We start from the raw sequence: 18870 nt of genomic DNA, 5'->3' as shown, positions 1-18870 counted from the left end.
GATTCCAGCCAAGGGCATGTACCTCGGTTGCAGGCTCAACCACCACCCCGGACAGGGCATGTGTGTCTAATCAATGTGTCTCTCTCACTTTGTCTCTCTCTCTCTCCCTTCCACTCTCTCTGAAAAGCAATGGAAAAAATATCCTCGGGTGAGGGTTAAACAAAAAAAAGGCTACATAAATGCATATGCGGGGCTGTGTTCCAATGGACACTGAAATGGAATTTTAATTTTCATGTATCACAATATATCATTCTTTTGATTTTTTTTTTTTTGGTTGAGTACCTAGTATGTGTCAGGTACTATGCTAGGCCTGGGGAATATAATGGCTAACAAGATAGACATGGTCCCTTTCTTCTTGGAGCTTATGGTATAATAATCACACAAACATATAGTTAGAATAAATGGCTATGAAGGAAAAGCAAAGGGTGCTCTAAACTATGGGTTGTAACCTAGACTAGGAGGTCAGGGAAGGCTTCGTTGACAAAAACTGAAAAATCAGTGTAAATCGTCACAGTGAAGCAGGGGTTGGGGGAGGAGAATATGTTAGGCAGAAGGCACAGTCCCTTGATGGCCTGTGTGCCTAGAAAATGCAACGTGAAAGGAAGACACAGTTAAGACGGAGAAATAGGTAAAAGAAAAATCACTCCAAGCCTAGTAGGTCTTTATTAGAGCAGTAGAAAGCCACTGAAACCTTTAAATCAAAGCCACGACATGGTCAGATTTGCATTTTTAAAAGGGCACTAGCTATAGTATGGAGAACAGATTAATAAGGGCAACAGTGGTGACTGTAACAGTCAGAAGCTTCTAGACCCCAGACTCTAGGCTCTAGAGTCAATATTACTATTGTACCATGCCTGGCACTGATTTTAATATTTTACATATATTAACTCATTGAAATATCACAACAACCCCTGAGTAGACACTTAACTATATGCTCCCTCTCCATTTCTTCCCTAGTGCACCCTTCATTGCCTCTAGTTCACAGAATTCTAGAAAGTAATTGTGGGAGAAACATAAGAATGAGAGGGGAGAGGAGGCAGAAAGAAGTGAAGAAGGTATGGTCTGCAGGACCATAGCAGGGGCTCAGACCCACTCTCTTCTGAGAGATTATACTTTTGGCTGGGAGTGGGGCCCAAATTCAACAAGGTAGCAGCTGCCTTGGGTATCAATGGAAGCCCCTGTGAGAGCACTCATCGCTACAAATATATACCCAAGGCAATGCTTGGGACACGTTTACACTAAAAAAGTCCCCATTGTTGATCTAAAAATCAAATGTAACTGGGCATCCTGTATTTTATCTGGCAAAGTTTACACTAAGGAAACAAACACATTCCCTCCCATAAAGCCTAGATGTCAGCTGGAAACACCTGGCCCCTTAAGATTTAGAAAACGAGCTTGAACATCTTATACAAGTCCGAAAGCCTTCCCAAGGATTCCTGTGAATTACCAGGGCAGGGGTGTGAGGTAGGGAATTCTGTGTTCACCTTTGCCTCCAGGTTCATTCTTTCTCCCTGATGACTCCCTTCTGAGCTATTCCAGTTCCAAGAAAACCAACAAACCTATGGAAACATTATGAGAGTGGTAGATTTCACTGGAGAGCTGGGAGTTGAAGGGAGCTGTCTCATCAGACACAGCCTCACGAACAGCTCATAGTAGTATTTTATCACACCCTGTTCTGTAGAGTCCTTTCAGTCACCTACCAACAATGGTTTCTCATGGCCCTCTGCCATGATCCCTGGGTCACTCTCCCTTTTCCCTCCTCTGCCTTCCCCACATTCTCCTAGTAGCCAAGAATTTCTCTCCTCCCATTGAGCAAATTCCCAAACTAAGCAGTTTTGACTCCCTCTCTAAAGCTTTGTCACCAGCTGATACCCAAGACCTCAGGATCTCAATCACTTATTGAGGCATTCTTCCAAAACAAAGACAATTTGAAATTCTCCCCAAGAAGAATTCTGATGCCAGCAGTTGAGACAATAATTACTTTTTCTTAAACTGTTGTCATGATATCATTTTTTGGTCAGCATGCAGGGAAAAAAAAGGCTATCTCTTTTGGTTATATCTAATGGGGCCCATTATTACTAGTTACATCATCATTTTCTTGGGGGAAGTTTTACTGCATTTTGCACTGTCTAGACACATCAAAGATTTAGGAAAATGTACTGGGCAAAATTTTGGATTCTGTTATGGGTTCCAGAAAAACCTGTTTTTTTCTCTGCCTTTAAATCTGAGTCAAATTTAAAGCTGATTACTTTTGTCTAAAGAAAGAATGTTTTGGTAAATACCATAATTGGCTCTAGCTGGAAGCATTACTTGATCTTTTTTGGGGGAAAAAAAAGAATGAAATATACTATCACGTAAGCTCCTCAGGTAAGAAAGAGGAGAAAGGAGAGAGGAAGCAGAAAGATATGGAAAGCATGGTCTCTGTGGAACCAGTGCATGTGGCCTGCATTATCATTTCCAAGTTTGCCTTCTAAATTTAGCTTTACTTGCCTATTTTCCAGATAAACCACATAAAGATACACAGGTATTGTAATCCTGCTAGACAATTAGAATACTAGTAATACAAAGATTTACAAATACATATTTCTGTAAGGTCATCTATAGCAAAATGAAACAAAAGAATTTGATCAATCATACAGACATATTTAAAATGAGTTTTGCCACAATTATCTCAATATTCAGTCATCTACTGATTAGTGTCTGGTTTTTTTGTTTGAACTATAAAATCCTTAATATTTTACAAATAAAACAAATAAAAAACCTTAACTTCTTACTCACTTTCTGCAAGTGTAAATTTGGCCTGCATTTTAATGTACTGATAACTGACATTGAGACTATATGTATGTTTATATTTATGTATTACCCACATATTAATTATGTAAATGACAAGCTGATTAATATATATAATAGCCACACTGGTAATATGATAGCATACCAGAAATTGTTTATTTTCTGCATATAATAAAAGTACTAACATAGTATTTTTACAAATCAACTAAAAAATAATAAAATCTTCTTTCCAAACTACTCCTGTCACATAGAAAAAAGTCCACAATAACTAGACACTATTCTAAATTGTCCTTCGGAGAGACATCTTACCTTTAGAGAATTATGTTCTTACAGTAAAGCAATGTAAATCTTTATCTGTGAAGGATTTTTTTACTTCTCAAGAAAATACTCAACTTTCCATGTCTCAGTACGTTAGCAGGTCACATTTACACTTTTATAAACTGTATGTAAATGTATGATGGCTGTTGTAAAATCCCACTCAACATAATTTAGTATTTTGGGTCTATTTATAGAAGTCCTGCTATGTGAACCTTTTTAGCCTGTATATATCAGCCTCGTAATTTTCATACAAATAAGAACACCATTTGTTCTAGCCTCCAAAATGGTATTGACATCAAAGGTGCCTTTACATTGGAGAACTTGTGACTGAGAAACATCCAGCAAAAGCAGTACAAATGGTGGCAAGAGCAAGTCTAAAGTGGTAGTGCTAATGGGAGATCCATGGCTCTTCCTGGCCAGCATAATGGAGTCAGCAGGCATTGCTGAGGGATGGTAACGAAGAAAGCATCTGGACTTCAAGTCAGTCTCTTCCCTGATGTGGAGATTCTGCCAACCTCAGAGGATCTGGGTTGGAACTGTTTTAATAACAATTACATTACAGACTCCAACCTATATTTCCAGTACCATCTCATACTATTCTCTGATGCTTGGATGAAATTGGTCTATATGCTATTCCCAGGATTCCTTCATTACTCTTGCCTAAATCCCAGAGAAAGGTCTCAGAGGAGCAGGGTCCAAGAAGGTTAACAGAGAAATCAAGAGAGTAGTAGTTAATCATGGTGGCATTAGAGCAGCTGAGATAAAGAAACCTGGCTGTAGCCCCTATAAATTGCTCTAAGAAATCTATAAATGAATCCGAGGAGGGTGAGAATAAGGCAGACAACAGAATCATTAACACTTCTCAGCCAAATGGGGCATAAACTATTGTCGGTGTTCACAGACTGCATTCAAAAGTCTTAAGGAATCTGGGAATAAGAGGCGTCTAAAGGCCATCTTGAAGTTCATTGTAAAACCAACACTTAATGCTTTAGAGAGGAGAAATCCAAAGTCACCATAAAGAGAATGGCTCCGACCTCTACAAGACTTGTCTGAAAGGATAACATATGAGATCGAATCTAACGAGAAGGACACCCATCAGGATGGGAATGGCTAACCATGGAGGCGGAGAAATAAGAAAGTCACAAAGACTGCCGACAGCCTTCATCCAAGCCCTTATAGAGGGAGGACATGGCGACGGAAGGAGTCAGCTTGTCAGTCCCAGAGGCAGAAAGACTATTATTACATATCTTCTACATGTGCTAACTTACTGACTTTCTAAAAATACCATGCAGTCCTGTACTGATCAAGGTGTTTTCACTGCAAATGGCAGAAACCAACCCTAAGCCGGCTTAATCAAGAAGAGCACATTTGTGAGAGAATACAAGGATGTCTCCACAAAGGGGAAAGTCCCTGAGGCCCTGAAAGACCTAGAACAGGGAGCCACAGGCACTGCCACAGGCTCCCTCTCTGGTGCCCATGGTCCTAGTCTCAGTATGTTAACAAAATTGGGTTTCAGAGTCCCCAAGGCTAAGGCTGACTCTCAACAATGGCACAATGGTTGTAATGTCCACCATTGGGCTCCAAGTGAATTTCTTAAAAGACGGTTGCTGGCCTTTCTGACATGATAGTCCTTTTCTTAGATAAAAAAAATTTTGATTTCTACAAAGATTGGGTCTTTTTATCTGTTAGGTCCCAGCCAAAACAATGGTAGGTTTCTGTTTACAAACTAGGGAATTTCTATTTGTCATTCATCTGTTCATTCCAAGATTATTATTAGTGCCGATTATATGCCAAGCAATGTGCCAGGTACTGTGAATGCAGCGAATCACACAGATATGGTTTCTGCCCTCAGGTTACTTATAGTGTAGACTAGCTTAGAATCTGAGGCAAGTAAAATTTCTCCTAACAGGCTTTGGGAGGATAATGAAACTGAAGGGAAAAGAGGAGAAATTGGAAAAGACGTGTGGTCTTTTCCCACAGGAAAAATGAAGAAAGTAGAAGAATCATTCTGGGTTGATTAAAAAAGAACCCAGAGACAGACTTCATGAGTGTTTATTAATGTATTAATCTTGAGAGCAACGTCTTCTGTCTCACATCCTACTGGAAAAAAAGATGAACATTGTGAAATAAATAACCCAAATCAAGGCAGTCTTGGCTAAAGAGCAGCTAGCATCAGCAACAGCCAAAACACTATATGATTATGAGTTTTCTGACATGTCCATGAAGTTCACTGCCTCATCAATGATCAATCCACAAATATACATATGATTGAAAATGCAATTTGATTCAATGGATAGATCCATCTGAGACCCAGCATGTTTAATTAACCAAAACACTAAGCTTCTGTCTATCCTAAAAGCAAACTCAGATTCTACAAGCTATATGGTCCCCCTATGACAGGAACGAGTTGGCATGTTCAAAGAACAAGAAGTCTGAGTTGCTAAATCAGAGTGGAGGAGAGGGAGAGTTATAGGAATGAGGTCAGAGAGGTGGGCCAGGTCATTAGGGCCTTGTAAACAGGGGTAAAGACTGGGCTTATATTTTAAATGCAAGAGAAAACCATTGTGGGGCTTTACTCTGATGAATGACATCACCTGATTTACTAATTAAAGAAGATAATTCTGTATTCCATGTAAAGAATTAATTGTGTGAGGGCAAGATTGAGCTGCAGAAACCTGTTAGAAGAATGTTGCAAAGGATAGGAGGAGAGATTTTGTTAGCCTGGACTTGATGGTAATAATGGAGGTGATGAGATGTCTTTGGATCCTGGATATTATGATGATAGAGCTGACAGGACTTGCTGATGGATTGAATACAATGGAAAGAAAGGAGTTCAGGATGACTCTCAGGTCAATGGAGTGAAAGGTGAGTGCTGATGAGGGAAATGCATGGAAGAGAGATTTGGGGAAGGAAACAAAGAGTTGAAGTAGGAGGTACCAAGTAGACATGCAAGGGGGGTTATCAAGTAGGAGCTAAGATGTGAGTCTGGAGCTCAGGGAGTAGTTAGGGCCCTAGAGATAAACTGGGAGGCTTCAGTGCACAGATGATATTTAAAGCCATGGCATTAGGCGAGAGCACCTAGGAAATGAGCATAAATGAGCATAGATAAAGAAAAGGCCAACAACTGAGCCCTGATGTGCCCTAACACTTAACATTCTTAAAAGGACTGGCCAGGGAAGTAGGAGAAGCAGAAAAGAGATGTGATCTGGAAGCCAGGTGAAGAAATGTTTAAGGAGGGAATGATCATCAAGTTAAATGCTATTAAGAGGCCAACCAAGGTGAGAGCTGAGACATGACCACTGGATTTGGCAAAACCGAGGTTTTTTTGTTTTTTGGTCTTTTAAAAAATATATCTTTATTGATTTCAGAGAGGGAGGAAGAGGGAGAGAGAGATGGAAACATCAATGACGAGTCATCATTGTTCGGCTGCCTCCTGCACGCCCCCGACTGGGGATCCCAGCATGTGCCTTGACCAGGAATCGAACTTCGATCTCCTGGATCCCAGGTTGATGCTCAACTGCTGAGCCACGCTGGGCCGGGCAAAACAGAGGTTTTTATTTGCTCTTGATAAGATTATTCTTGGAGGAAAATTCAGTGCAAATGCCAAAAATGGAGTGGGTTGAATTGAAAATATGAGGTGACAAAGTGGAGACGGTAATAACAGCCAATTCTTAATGGATTATCGCAATAAAAAGTGGGAAAATATGACATTACTTGAGGGGGACAAGGATAGTAGAGGGAATTTATATCTTGCTTGTAGTCTGATGGCAATGATCAAGAGGAGAAGGAAAAATTGTGATGGTAGGGGAGAGGGAATATTGCAGGGCTGAAATCATTGATGGGCCAAAAGGACAGGATCTGATGCACATGTGGGAATGTTGGTTTCAGATGGGAGCACTGATGGTTATGCAGGGTAACAAAAGGGAAGGCAGAGTACATAGCTGGCAGGCTACTAGATTTAGTGAAGAAAAACTGAAGTGGTTTTCTCCCAACTGCTTTTATTTTTTTTTACAAGAGTGGTCATTATCTAAAAGTGAGGAGTGAGGTGGGGATAGTTGAGGTTTGAAGATAGAGGAGAAGCTGTGAAATAATTATCTAGGAGAGCAAGAAAGACCAGAGGAAAGTAGCAAGACTGTTGAACAGGATAAGGCTGGTTTAAAGTTTATGGTTTAAAATTTTGAAGAGCAGTCAACATGGGTGCATACTGTCCTTTAGCCACGTTCAACAGCTCCATGCTGACATGAAGTAGATAACAAATTGTGCTTAAGACAGGGTTGGGTTTTTCTAGTAAGACGGAAAGTGAGAGGGCAAGGCAGTCGTGAGTTTAGGCAATAGAGTGACCGATTACATTAAGCTACATAAGGAGAAAAGAGCAACATAGGTAGAAAAATGGACAGTGAAGAAATGGAAAGTCACGACATCAGCTGCTCCAAAGGACTGAGTGGGGGTAGTGGTGATGATAGAGTTAGAAAGACAGATGATCAGTCAGAAGAATATGGAATACTAGAGGTCAAGATTTTTGGAGGTGATATAGTGATGTGGTATGAAATTCTCTAAGGCATATGTCCACCATAGTGTTTTGCTGAAATGTAGTAGAGGAAAATAATATTAGAAGTGAGAGTATCAAGGAACTCAGAGACAAAGGTGTTTACATGGATAATTTTTGTGGAAGCTGGAGTCACCAAACATTGGGGTATGATGTAGTGGCGGAGAGAAAGAAGACCGGAATCTAAAATCTTCATTGAATAAGGGAGAGTTAGCAAGAGGCTGGTAGATGACTCAATAAAGGGGGGTAGTGGTCTGAAAACATGTGCTTCAAAGAAGCTGAGTAGGGAGGAACAACAATACAAATACCTAAAAGTAGCAACAAGAATCAAGGAAATCACCTCTAGGTCCTCTGTAAGTGGGGTATAGGAGAGAACACAGCAGCCCTTTGAGAAAGCTGAGAAGGGTGTAGTGTCTTCAAAGGCTAGCCAAGCTTCAATTAAAGAAAGAGGAACCTACATTCCAAAGCACAGAGTGGAAGGGTTTGTGGCTGGTAAGGGAGGAGAGGAAGACTGACTCAGATCAGTGCACGCAGTAAACTCTGTGAATGATAAGGAATGACCCAGTGACTTCGACTTCTGTTTGTGCTGCTGGAGTATAATAAGGTATTTGGCATAATGAGATTAATTCTGACGGTCTCTCAAGACAAGGTGGTATTACTCTTCACTGTAGCCTCTGCTTTGTGCCTGATTTCTTGGCACTCTGTAGGAGAGAGACAGGTGGTATCATGATCACCGGGAAGTGACTTTGTCAGCTGGGTGGCCCTCCCTTCAATCCTGCAGAAGGTAGTGTGACAGGAAGGAGAGGGCTGATTCTCCTGAGGCCAAACCAATTCTCGTACCCTTGCTTAAATCCTCTGAGCCTTTCTACCGATATATTCCATTAAGTCATCAAGAGCATATTCCCTTGGGAAATTCCTTCCTTCAGTGTCCGAAGGCATACGCTGGGCTCCCAGGCACATCAATCAACAGCTTAAACAGTTCTATGGTGGTCATTATATCCTATGAATCCTTTAGTATTGAGTCAAAAAAGCATCCATCTAGAATCAATTGCATTGGCCTTTCTGAGATTACACCAATGAAAATTAATATGATGTAATGTCTCTATCCCAAAGGACTTAAATAAAGTCACTACAAAAAGTCTCATAATTGATGTTCATTAAATTTCTTAAATTCCATAAAAAATAGCATATATGAAAATAACAGCTCCTTAAAGTGTTTTATTTTCTTTTTGACAGTTGTGGTCTTACTTCCCCAAGCACACTTCAAACACATATTAACATTCACTGTTAGTCTGGATATAGCTTAGAAATATAAAGCAACTCAGTGCTAAATAAATTAGCAACAGTTTTGAAAATTAAAAACAAACAAAAAAACAAGAAAAAACTTACAGGCTTCTAGGTGTTTATCCAATAATGAACTATTTTGGATACAGTAGGAGGACTAGAGTTCAAAGGACAGAAGCTCACATCCCAACAAGCTAAAAGCTACCTAAAGAGCATGAGTAACAGCCTTTCACCCCTACTCCAACACTTCAACATGAGTTCATGACACAGAATGATGTTTGAAACAATGCGTGTTTTGTTTTCAAGTTTCAAGTCCAAGGTGTTAATGCTTACTACTGAAGTTTGGAATGCCCAGATGGCTGGGCTTGACAACTGACTTAAACATGCCTGAGTCTTGCTGGGACACAACATAAGGTTAATGCAGGTGGTCAAAGCAGACAACTTTAAAATACACTGTTGTTATGATTTGGAGTAGGTCTTAATGAAAGCTAAATTCAAAGGTACAGTGAAGAGCATTTGAGATCTTGCTTCCAGGCATATGTCATCAGTTTGGCTCAAATAAACTTATAAAAATTCAACAACAAAAACAAGTATAGTGGTGAGACAGATGAAAAATAAGATTTGATCAAAGGGACTTGAGCTAGAAAAGCTTCCATAGAAGTTTAAAACAGATATTCTAGTACGCTCCAACTTTCCCACTTTTACAACTCCACCTATGTATATTGTATAGTCATGACTCCCCTCAGGAATCTTCTCCAGATTTTTCTCCTCAAGCCCTTTCCCAAAGCTGCTGCCAAAATCAACTTCCTCCGTTGCCACTCAGACAATGTCGCTCCCTTCCTAAAATCCCCTTTAATGGCCTTTGCTAAGTGGCAGACCTTTAGCCCAGCCTTTAGGACAAATGTACTATTCCTGCCCAGATTTATTTAAGGCTCTTACTTATTTGTACAAAACCACGTGTCATTTTCCTCTCTGTGTACACTGATTACCTTTTTGCGTGTTAACTTTTTTCTCTCGTTAATGTTTAGATTGGAAACATTTTATTTAATTTTGGTCACTGAGAGTTCCCCATTTTGCCTCTACCTTCTCCCTCACCCCAACGCAAAAGCATATGCACTAAATATCCCTAATGCCATTTGCCTTATTCGATTTTCTCCTGGAATCTGATTATTTTTTTATGTTTATTTATTTTTTTTATCTTCACTCAAGGATATTTTTTCCATTGCTTTTCAGAGAGTGGAAGGGAGAGAGAGAGAAAAACACATCAATTGGTTGCCTTGACACACACCCCAACCAGGGCCAGGGATCGAGCCTGCAACTGAGGTACGTGCCCTTCACTGGAATCAAACCCCAGACCCTTAAGTCCGTGGGCTTATGTTTTAACCACTGAGCCAAACCAGCTAGGGCTGGAATCTGATTATTTTTGTAAGAACTACACAAGTAATCATCCACACTGAAAAATTTTGTTTAATAAAAATCAAACAACAGCAAAAACAAAATAATCTTGAAAGATGAAAATAATGTTGTGGAATTTCCCTAAGGAGTGAAATACATTTTCAGAATGAGTCACAGGAAAAAAAACACTAAGAATATTATCGTGGGCAACTTCTAGGAAAAGGTTCTTCAGTTTCTGAAACAGCACCGATGCTATTTTCTTTTTCATCTTTTTTTTAAAAGTAGAAGACCTGAATTCATTCAAGTCCCAGCTTTGTTATTTGCAAGTTCTGTTTTTTTATCATTTAATCTCTTTGAGCATCAGCTTCTTGTTTGTAAAGTGGAAATATCTGTAAATTTTTCTGACAATAGCAATTGCAAAAATGCTCTGAAAAGTAAAACATGTTACACAAATACAAGACATTATTACTTCCTTCAAATGTTCCTTTTGACTGAGAACTTTCCCAGGATTTCCCCTTTCCCAATAAGTAAAAAGACACAAACTAAGAAGGACCAGGGAAGTTATAGGAGATTTGTGGAAAGGAATCTTGAGACAGGTATTTTATGTATGAATAACACTAGAACCCAATTATGGAGACATGTTTGGCACCAACCCAACAAGAACTATGAACTATATTAAATCAGATGGATGCTAAAATGGCTAAAAAATAATAATAAAATAACAATGGCCCTCTGTAACAGCTGCTGAGGTGCAGGACATTTACTTATAAAACCCTTACTGTCCTCCTTGCCTCTGGAAATTTTTTGATGGTAATTGTAATTTACACCTTTGTGTTCTTACAGCCTTGGCCCCAATTAAACCTTAGTTACAGTTCCCAAGTACACAATTAGTAGGAATCAGATTAATAATGAATGGCACTTGAGTGCTTCCAATGGGAAGTAGGTGGACCATATTAAAATAACAACAGCCCAGCCGGTGTGGCTCAGTAGTTGAGCATCGCCCCATACACCAAAGAGGTCGCTAGTTCAATTCCCAATCTGGGCACATGCCCTGGTTGCAGGCTTGATCCCCAGTGGGGGTCGTGCAGGAAGCAGCTGATCAATGTTTTGCTTTCATCAATGTTTCTATCTCTCTCTCCCATCCTCCCAAAAAATCAATAAAAACATGTTTAAAATAACAACAACAACAACAATACCAGTAAATGGGAACCCATTCCACGGTCAGATTGTGAAAACTGAAGAGGTATATGACTGTGCCCTCAAACTATAAGTAAATGTTATACTAGATGCAAAATACAGAAGAGTGAGACAGACAGCAAAACTTGGATCATGAAAGCTCGCAGGTTAGAAATGATCCAGAGAGTTTTCTTCTTAATGAAGGCCCATAAGACCTGACTGCCTCCCATTTATCTGTCTTTCCCTTTTGAGAAAAATTAGGCTTTCATTTGTCTTCAAGGTTACAGTCTTGCCCCATCCCTGATGGTTCACCATTTCACAAGACAAACACGGACACTAAGACTTCCTAGGAATGAGCCTTCTTAGCACCATGGGACCACATTATCCAAGCAAGAGGTTGGTCATCAACACATCTTTCATATTGATTTATGACCAAAAGGGGGAATTGTGGACTAAAAAGGGGCCACATACTAAACCTGACAAACTCAGGGGAGGCCTGAATAGTGGGCCTCACAAACTCAGGGACCGAAAGAAACCACATAGAATGTTTTGAACATAAAAATTCCAACTGAAAACAAGTCACGGTGAGTCATCATGTCTTAGGCCTGCAGCTTCCTTGACAAAGGTCAACCTTTATCTTAAAGAGACAAACTAAAAAGGACAAAGTTGTAGGAGGTTTGTGGAAAGGAATCTTGAGAAAGGAACTTTATGTCTGAGTACCACTGGAACCCAATTATGGGAACATGCTTACCCCCAACCCAACAAGGACTACTAACTATATTAATTCAGATGGAAGCTGAAGTAGCAAAAAAATGAAAATGGCCCTTCATAAGTGAGCCTGTCTATTGTCTTTTTGCATCCAAAATAACATACTTGCCCTGGCTGGGTTGCTCAGTGGTTAGAGCGTTGGCCTGCGGACTGAAGGGTCCCCTGGTTCAGTTTCAGCTAAGGGCACATACCTTGATTGCAGGCTCCAGCCCCAGCCCTAGTTGGGGCGTGTGCAGGAGGCAACCAACCAATGTGTCACTCTCACATCGATGTTTCTTTCTCTTCCACTCTCTCTGAAAAGCAACGGAAAAAATATCCTGAAGTGAGGATTAAATAAAATAAAAAATAAATAAATAAAATAAAATAACATACCTTCGGCACTGGGTGGTAGCTCAGCTGGTTAGTGCATTGTCCTGATACACTAAGGTTCTGGGTTCAATCCCTGGTCAGGGCACATAACAAGAATCAACCAATAAATGGACGGGTAAGTGGAACAACAAATCGACATTTCTCTCTCTCTCTCTCTTTCAAATCAATCAGTCAATAAAGAAAGACTAAAAACAAACAAACATACCTTTGCAATGTCAGAGTAATCTCCTTTTCCAGATCCCTCAGGGCACAACCACTGCAACAGAGCATAAGACCAAAGAACCCCTCATTGTTAACTTGTTTCTTACATACCATCTCTATGTACTGTAAATGTTAATCATTAACTATCCTGTACCTACCAATGTAAAAGAAGTATGTCTCCATTTTACTTTTTATCCAGTCCCAGAGATCCCCGCCCCACACTTTGCTTTCTTCTGCCCCCCTTAATCTACCACCGATGAATTTCATGTAACCTTCCTCAAATAAACTGCAAAACTGCCATTCTCCAGAGCATTTTCTCAATCTATTGAGATTTTGCTTCCCAGAAATTGTCAGTTTGACTCAAATAAACTCATAAAAATTCTCTAAAATATTTTTTACAAAAGTATATAGAAGAAAAAAATTATCAGTAAGTCCACCACCCCAAAAAACAACTATTAAAATGGTGCACTTTAAAAATATATTTTCCTAATGCATATATATATATATATATATATATATATACACATATAAAACCTTTATGATGTGTTTGTACATGTCAGATACTTTACACGAATTATCTAGTTTATACTTCATAACAACTGTGTGAGGTAGGTACAATGAGCATCTTCCACTTTTTCACAGGAAAAAAAAAATCAGTTCAGAGGGATTAACTTGCTGAAAGCCATGTAAGTTATGTGGCTTCCTGATGCTGAAGTCCCTCCTGTGAAGCACTCCATTATTTTATCTACTTACCATGAAATGCTGACCACTTTACTATGTTATTTTATAGGGTGGGGCAAAAGTAGGCTTATAGTCATGAGTATCTGAAACACAGTTTATTCTTGTATTATTATTTATTAATTACTGTGTTATTTTCCATATTAACAACTGTAAACCTATTTTTGCCATACCTTGTATATTCATTAAAAACATGATTTTTAATAATCTTTGTTGTTTGGATGATTGGTGATTTATTTATTACCCCCTAGTAGTTATGTTATTACCAATTTTTCACTATCATATTCACTTTTTCTAGTGATAATTAAATATACACTCAATATCCAAATTTTTTAAAATAAGGAAATATATAGAAATTAAAAATCCCCTCTGCATCATTTTCTCCCTCTCTCTCTTAATCACTCCTAACAGTTTCACATATATTCTTCCAGAATTGCTTTTCTTATTTTCATTTTTTCCAAAATTGGAAACATCCTGTATGTTTTGCATCTTGCTTTTTTTTTTTTTTTGGTCTTTGTAGGATTTCCTGGACATCGTCCCATGTTGGTCCATGTGTTAATCAGGAATCTTTCTGAGGCAAGAATTAGATAGCAATTCAAACCAAATTAGATTTAAAAGGAGTTTCTTTTTTGCTTATTTAACTGCAAAGACCAGAGATAAATCTGTACCTCTTGTGCAACTGGACCAAGTACTCTAAAGATAGCATCAAGAAACTCTCCGAGAAAAAAGGGGACATCTGTAGTATTTTGAACAATAAAAAAAAAAAAAAAAGAAATTCTCTCTCACTCCCCCCCCCCACCTCTGCTTTCCTCTGCAGTAGCTTCCTTCCCAGGCAGGCTTTAGCATCTTAGCAACACCCTTGAAAGGAGTGCACCTCTTTCCCAATACTTTCGGCCAAAATTCCAGAGTGGACAATTATCAGCCCAGCTTGTGTCAGGGGCCCATAGCTAGAAGTGAGGGGTATAATCAGCTCCAACCATACCACATTAACTGAAAGTGACACTTGGTTTCACAAAGGAAAGTCAGGCACTGCCACCAAAAGAAGGAAGAAAGGGCAGGTGCAACAATAAATGTTTGCTATGGTAGACATAGAACCGTCTCACCATGTGTGATAGTTTAGCTTTTAATTGGACAATTGGATCATAATTTGTCGAGCTAATCTATTGACTAAGCTATTCTTATCAAATCTGAATTAATACATTTTATACTTACATTGTCTGATTTGAAAAAAATTCAAGTATCTTTAGTACTCAGATGACTTCATATTTGTTACATAAAAGAGAAATTGACCCTCCAGCCCCAAGTGAAGCCTTCGGATAATGTAAATCCAGCCTACATCTTAACAAGAGCCTCATGGGAGACCCTGAGCCAAAATCACACAGCTAACCCACTCCTGAATTCCTAACCCACGAAAACTATGAGACAATAAGTGTATATTGTTTTAAGCAGCTAAATTTGAGGGCAATTTGTTACACAGCAATAGATAGCTAATACAGGGATTATACAGATAGTAAACAACTGAAATCCTCATATGGCTAATACTATTACTTATTTCAGATGGATTTGAAGACAATATCATACAAGATTTATCAGAAATCTCCCTTGTCTCTTTTATCCAAATTTGTCTAAATATCTATATATGTTTAGTTTGCCGTTATTTAGAAAAAAATTACATCATTTAATTTTAAGTGGTAAGTAATTTTATTTTTTATTAGGTGGGTATATGCATTTTATGCTGGTTTTATAAATTAATGATCTCTACAAAATACAATATCCTTGTCTTCTAAAATTCAAATCACCAACATTTATTTGTTTATAGTTTCACATCTGGCTTTAGCATCTGTCACTTAAATTGGGAAAACATTTGGAAGAAAGTAATCAATTTTTATTGCTTTCATTAGAACATTTTCTTTGTCAACCTTGGGAATGGACTTTATACTCTGTTGGTTTTGATACTTTTCTTAAATCACATTTATAATTTTCTTTCTTTATCTTTTCACTACTCAAAAAAACTCTACATTATAATTTAGATTTACAGAGTATGTTTAAGAATCATTTCAAATTGTGCCTCTAAAAAAAATTAGATCATAGATACACAAAGAATTAGACTAATCATATTCTGTGGTTGATGGCCTACTATCAACACTACCTCTCCCTCCCTCCCTTTTAAAATTAACTTGTCGCTTTTTTTCGCTTTTTGTTTTTTTCGATTACAGTTTACATTCAATACTATTTTGTGTTAGTTTCAGGTGTACAGCATAGTGTGGCTAGTAATCATGTATTTTACAATAACTTTAGGTAATCATATATTTTACAATAACTTTAATGCTCCATCCCCACCCCCAGTCAGTTTCTTCCCTGCTCAGACCCCACATCCAAAGATTCTGCTTGAATTAGTTAGAGATGGAACCTGGGCCTCATCATTTTTAAGAATCCGTCCAGGTGGATCTAATATGTAACTAAGTTGAGAACCAGTGTGTGGTGGACCCTTGCTAATCAAAGGTGATCCTAAAACCAGCAGCACTGGCTTCACCTGGGACTTTGCTACACATGCAACATTTCAGTCTACACTTCAGAACCATTCATTAGAGTCTGCTTTTTAAACAAATCCCCAGGTGATTCGTAAGCACTTTAAAGTTTGAAAGGCACTGGTTTCGATCATGGGCTATATTCAAATCCTGACTCACTTATTAGCTTTGTGAACTTGAATAAGTTCATCAACCTCCCTTCACCTCAAATCCCTCATAAAGTGAGGATAGTAATAGTACCTATTACCTATAGGGTGGTTGTAAAGATTTCATACAATATTGTACTAAAACACTTAGAACAGTGCTTGACTCATAGTATGTGCACAACAAATGTTGGGTATTATTATCATTTCTTGGCTTGATTTTTAACCATTTGGTGGGAATTGTTAAAAAATGTTTTTTAAATTTTCAGAGAGCAGAATTTGAAGGCTCAGTCTCTTAGGAGTTACTATTATAAAATGAATTATTCACTTTCTGGTTCTAATCTCATAAAAAAAAAATAATTTCAAAACTGAGAGTGATGTGTAGGACCCAGCTGCAAAAATTCAAAATCAGCTGCACGCAGCTGCACTCTGGTTCCCCTAATTCATCTAACAGCTTTTAATGGGTTCTATAAGTGACATTAGAAAAGGCACAGCAGATGTGCAAGATGGCTCCTGAAATCTAAAGTGGGACAGATGGTTCTCTGGTTGATTGACAGCATGAGGAGCACTGCAGCAAGGGTCACCTCTGGTGGAGGACACCTCCCACCCCCTGCATTCTGCCTGTAAATGAAACTGTCATACAAGAAAGAAAAGCAGGGATGGCTATTCAGAAAGTCTTTGTTTTCAAATACCCATTGTAGTGAAAAGCTTTTCAGCAAAAGAAAGTCACCTAAACGTAAAAATTCTCCTTCTCTAACCAACCAAAGAGTTGACTCTTTGCATAGTTACAACAAAGTAGACAGATTCATATTTGAACACAATACTCAGGAGATTGAGCTGAGATTAATGAAAGAACAAAGAACTTATGTAATTGGCATTTATCAACCACCAAACAGCATTGATTAATACTGGATTTTTTGTTGTTGGAAGTCCTATATTGCTTTTAAAAATAAACTTCTTGTTTTAAATTTTAATTAGAAATCTGGACAACTATTTGTGGTTGTTGATCAGGAATTTACAATCTAGGCTACATATTCCGTATGCTTATCTCTATTCTCTGTCTCTTCAAATTCCTTTCTAGTACTCCAGATCTTCAAGAAAATGTAAAAAAACGAACAAAAAACCAACTCACATTTATTGCATGTAAACTAAGTGCTGGACCACGTACTAGATGCTTTCTTATAACTTTATATGATTTAGGATTTCAGAGAGATTGACTCTTTGTTCTTAGGTTCACATTAATACAGAAACATGGGCCCCTCATTTTACTGATGCTTCTCTTCGTCTCTTCTGCTGTAAAAGGGAAAACAAGCACAAAACAAGCCCCAGGAAACTATACCCAAGCATAAATTCAGAGGTGCACAGGGCCTGAACACCTTGAAAAGAACAAATCAATTACAAAGGACCAGACATGCCCAGTTAACATAAAGACTGAGATTGGGGCTGCTCCCTGGAGTTGCACGATAGAAGCCTCGGTCCTTATCTTCTTGCGCAGCCCATTAGCTGCACCTTGGCATGCCTGCCATGCTCCCTGGGCATCCAGAACATAAATATTTCCAGCAACCCCAAAGGACCCTTGCCCACAATGGGCAGCAACAAGCCCTTGGGCTGAATTTTCTGACATTTAAAAGTAGAGAAGAGCTGAGTGTTGACCATGGTCCTCACCACCTGTGGAATACACTGGCGTGCCAGTAGGCTTTATTCCTTACAAGCGACCCGCAGAGGACCTCAAAGAAGATTGCTCAAGCTGCAGACAACTGGACTGGGACTCTGCCCGCAGCTCATTCCAAAGGCTGAGTGGATCAGTGGCTTACGGCACATTCATGGAACACTAGCTAGGAAATGTGCCTTTTGCTCTTAATCATCCCTTCTCATTCGTTCCCGTATTTTCAACTCTTCTCTTTACTGGTTCTTCCCCTTTGACAGTTACTGTCAAGACTTTATAGAATAAGGCCCTGGCCGGGTAGCTCAGTTGGTTAGAGCATCGTCCTGATCTGCCAAGATTGTGGTTTCCATCCCGGCCAGGGCGCATACAAGAGTCAAGCAATGAATGCACAAATGAGTGGGAAAACATAACCGATGTTTCTATTTCTTTCTCGCACGCTCCATTCCTCTCTCTCTAAAATCAATCACTAAGTAAGTATTTTTAAAAAAGACCCTATGGAATTAAACAAAACCAAAACTAACCTTCATCGACTCCTTATTTGCCTCTCAGCCTCCACTCGGTAGCCTCCTTTCACCAAGCAGCCAAGCTTCTGCAGAGTGGCCAGTCCTTTTCACCACATCGCTCCCGATCATTCCTTTCTCCTCCCATTGTAATCTAAGGTTCTAACGAAACTACTTCTGCCAGAGTTACAAATAACCGTACTGCTCTGTTCAACAGGTAGCTCTCAGTCCTTATCGACACTTGACACGATTGGCCCTTCCTTCTTGGAAGATTCTCTTTTCCTTGGCTTCTGTGACATTCCATGTTGAGCAATAAGTGTGTGTTGAACACTAAGAATAAGATAGAACCTCTCCCCTCAGGGAGCGTACATGGAAATATGCTGAGTAATAACTGTGATCAGGAAGTTCAAGAGTTCACCTGAAAAGACAAAATCTTCGTGACGCTGAA

This window comes from Miniopterus natalensis, chromosome 1, assembly GCF_054644295.1.
Source record: "Miniopterus natalensis isolate mMinNat1 chromosome 1, mMinNat1.hap1, whole genome shotgun sequence".
NCBI lineage: Eukaryota > Metazoa > Chordata > Mammalia > Chiroptera > Miniopteridae > Miniopterus > Miniopterus natalensis.
Note: the sequence above shows the minus strand (reverse complement) of the source record.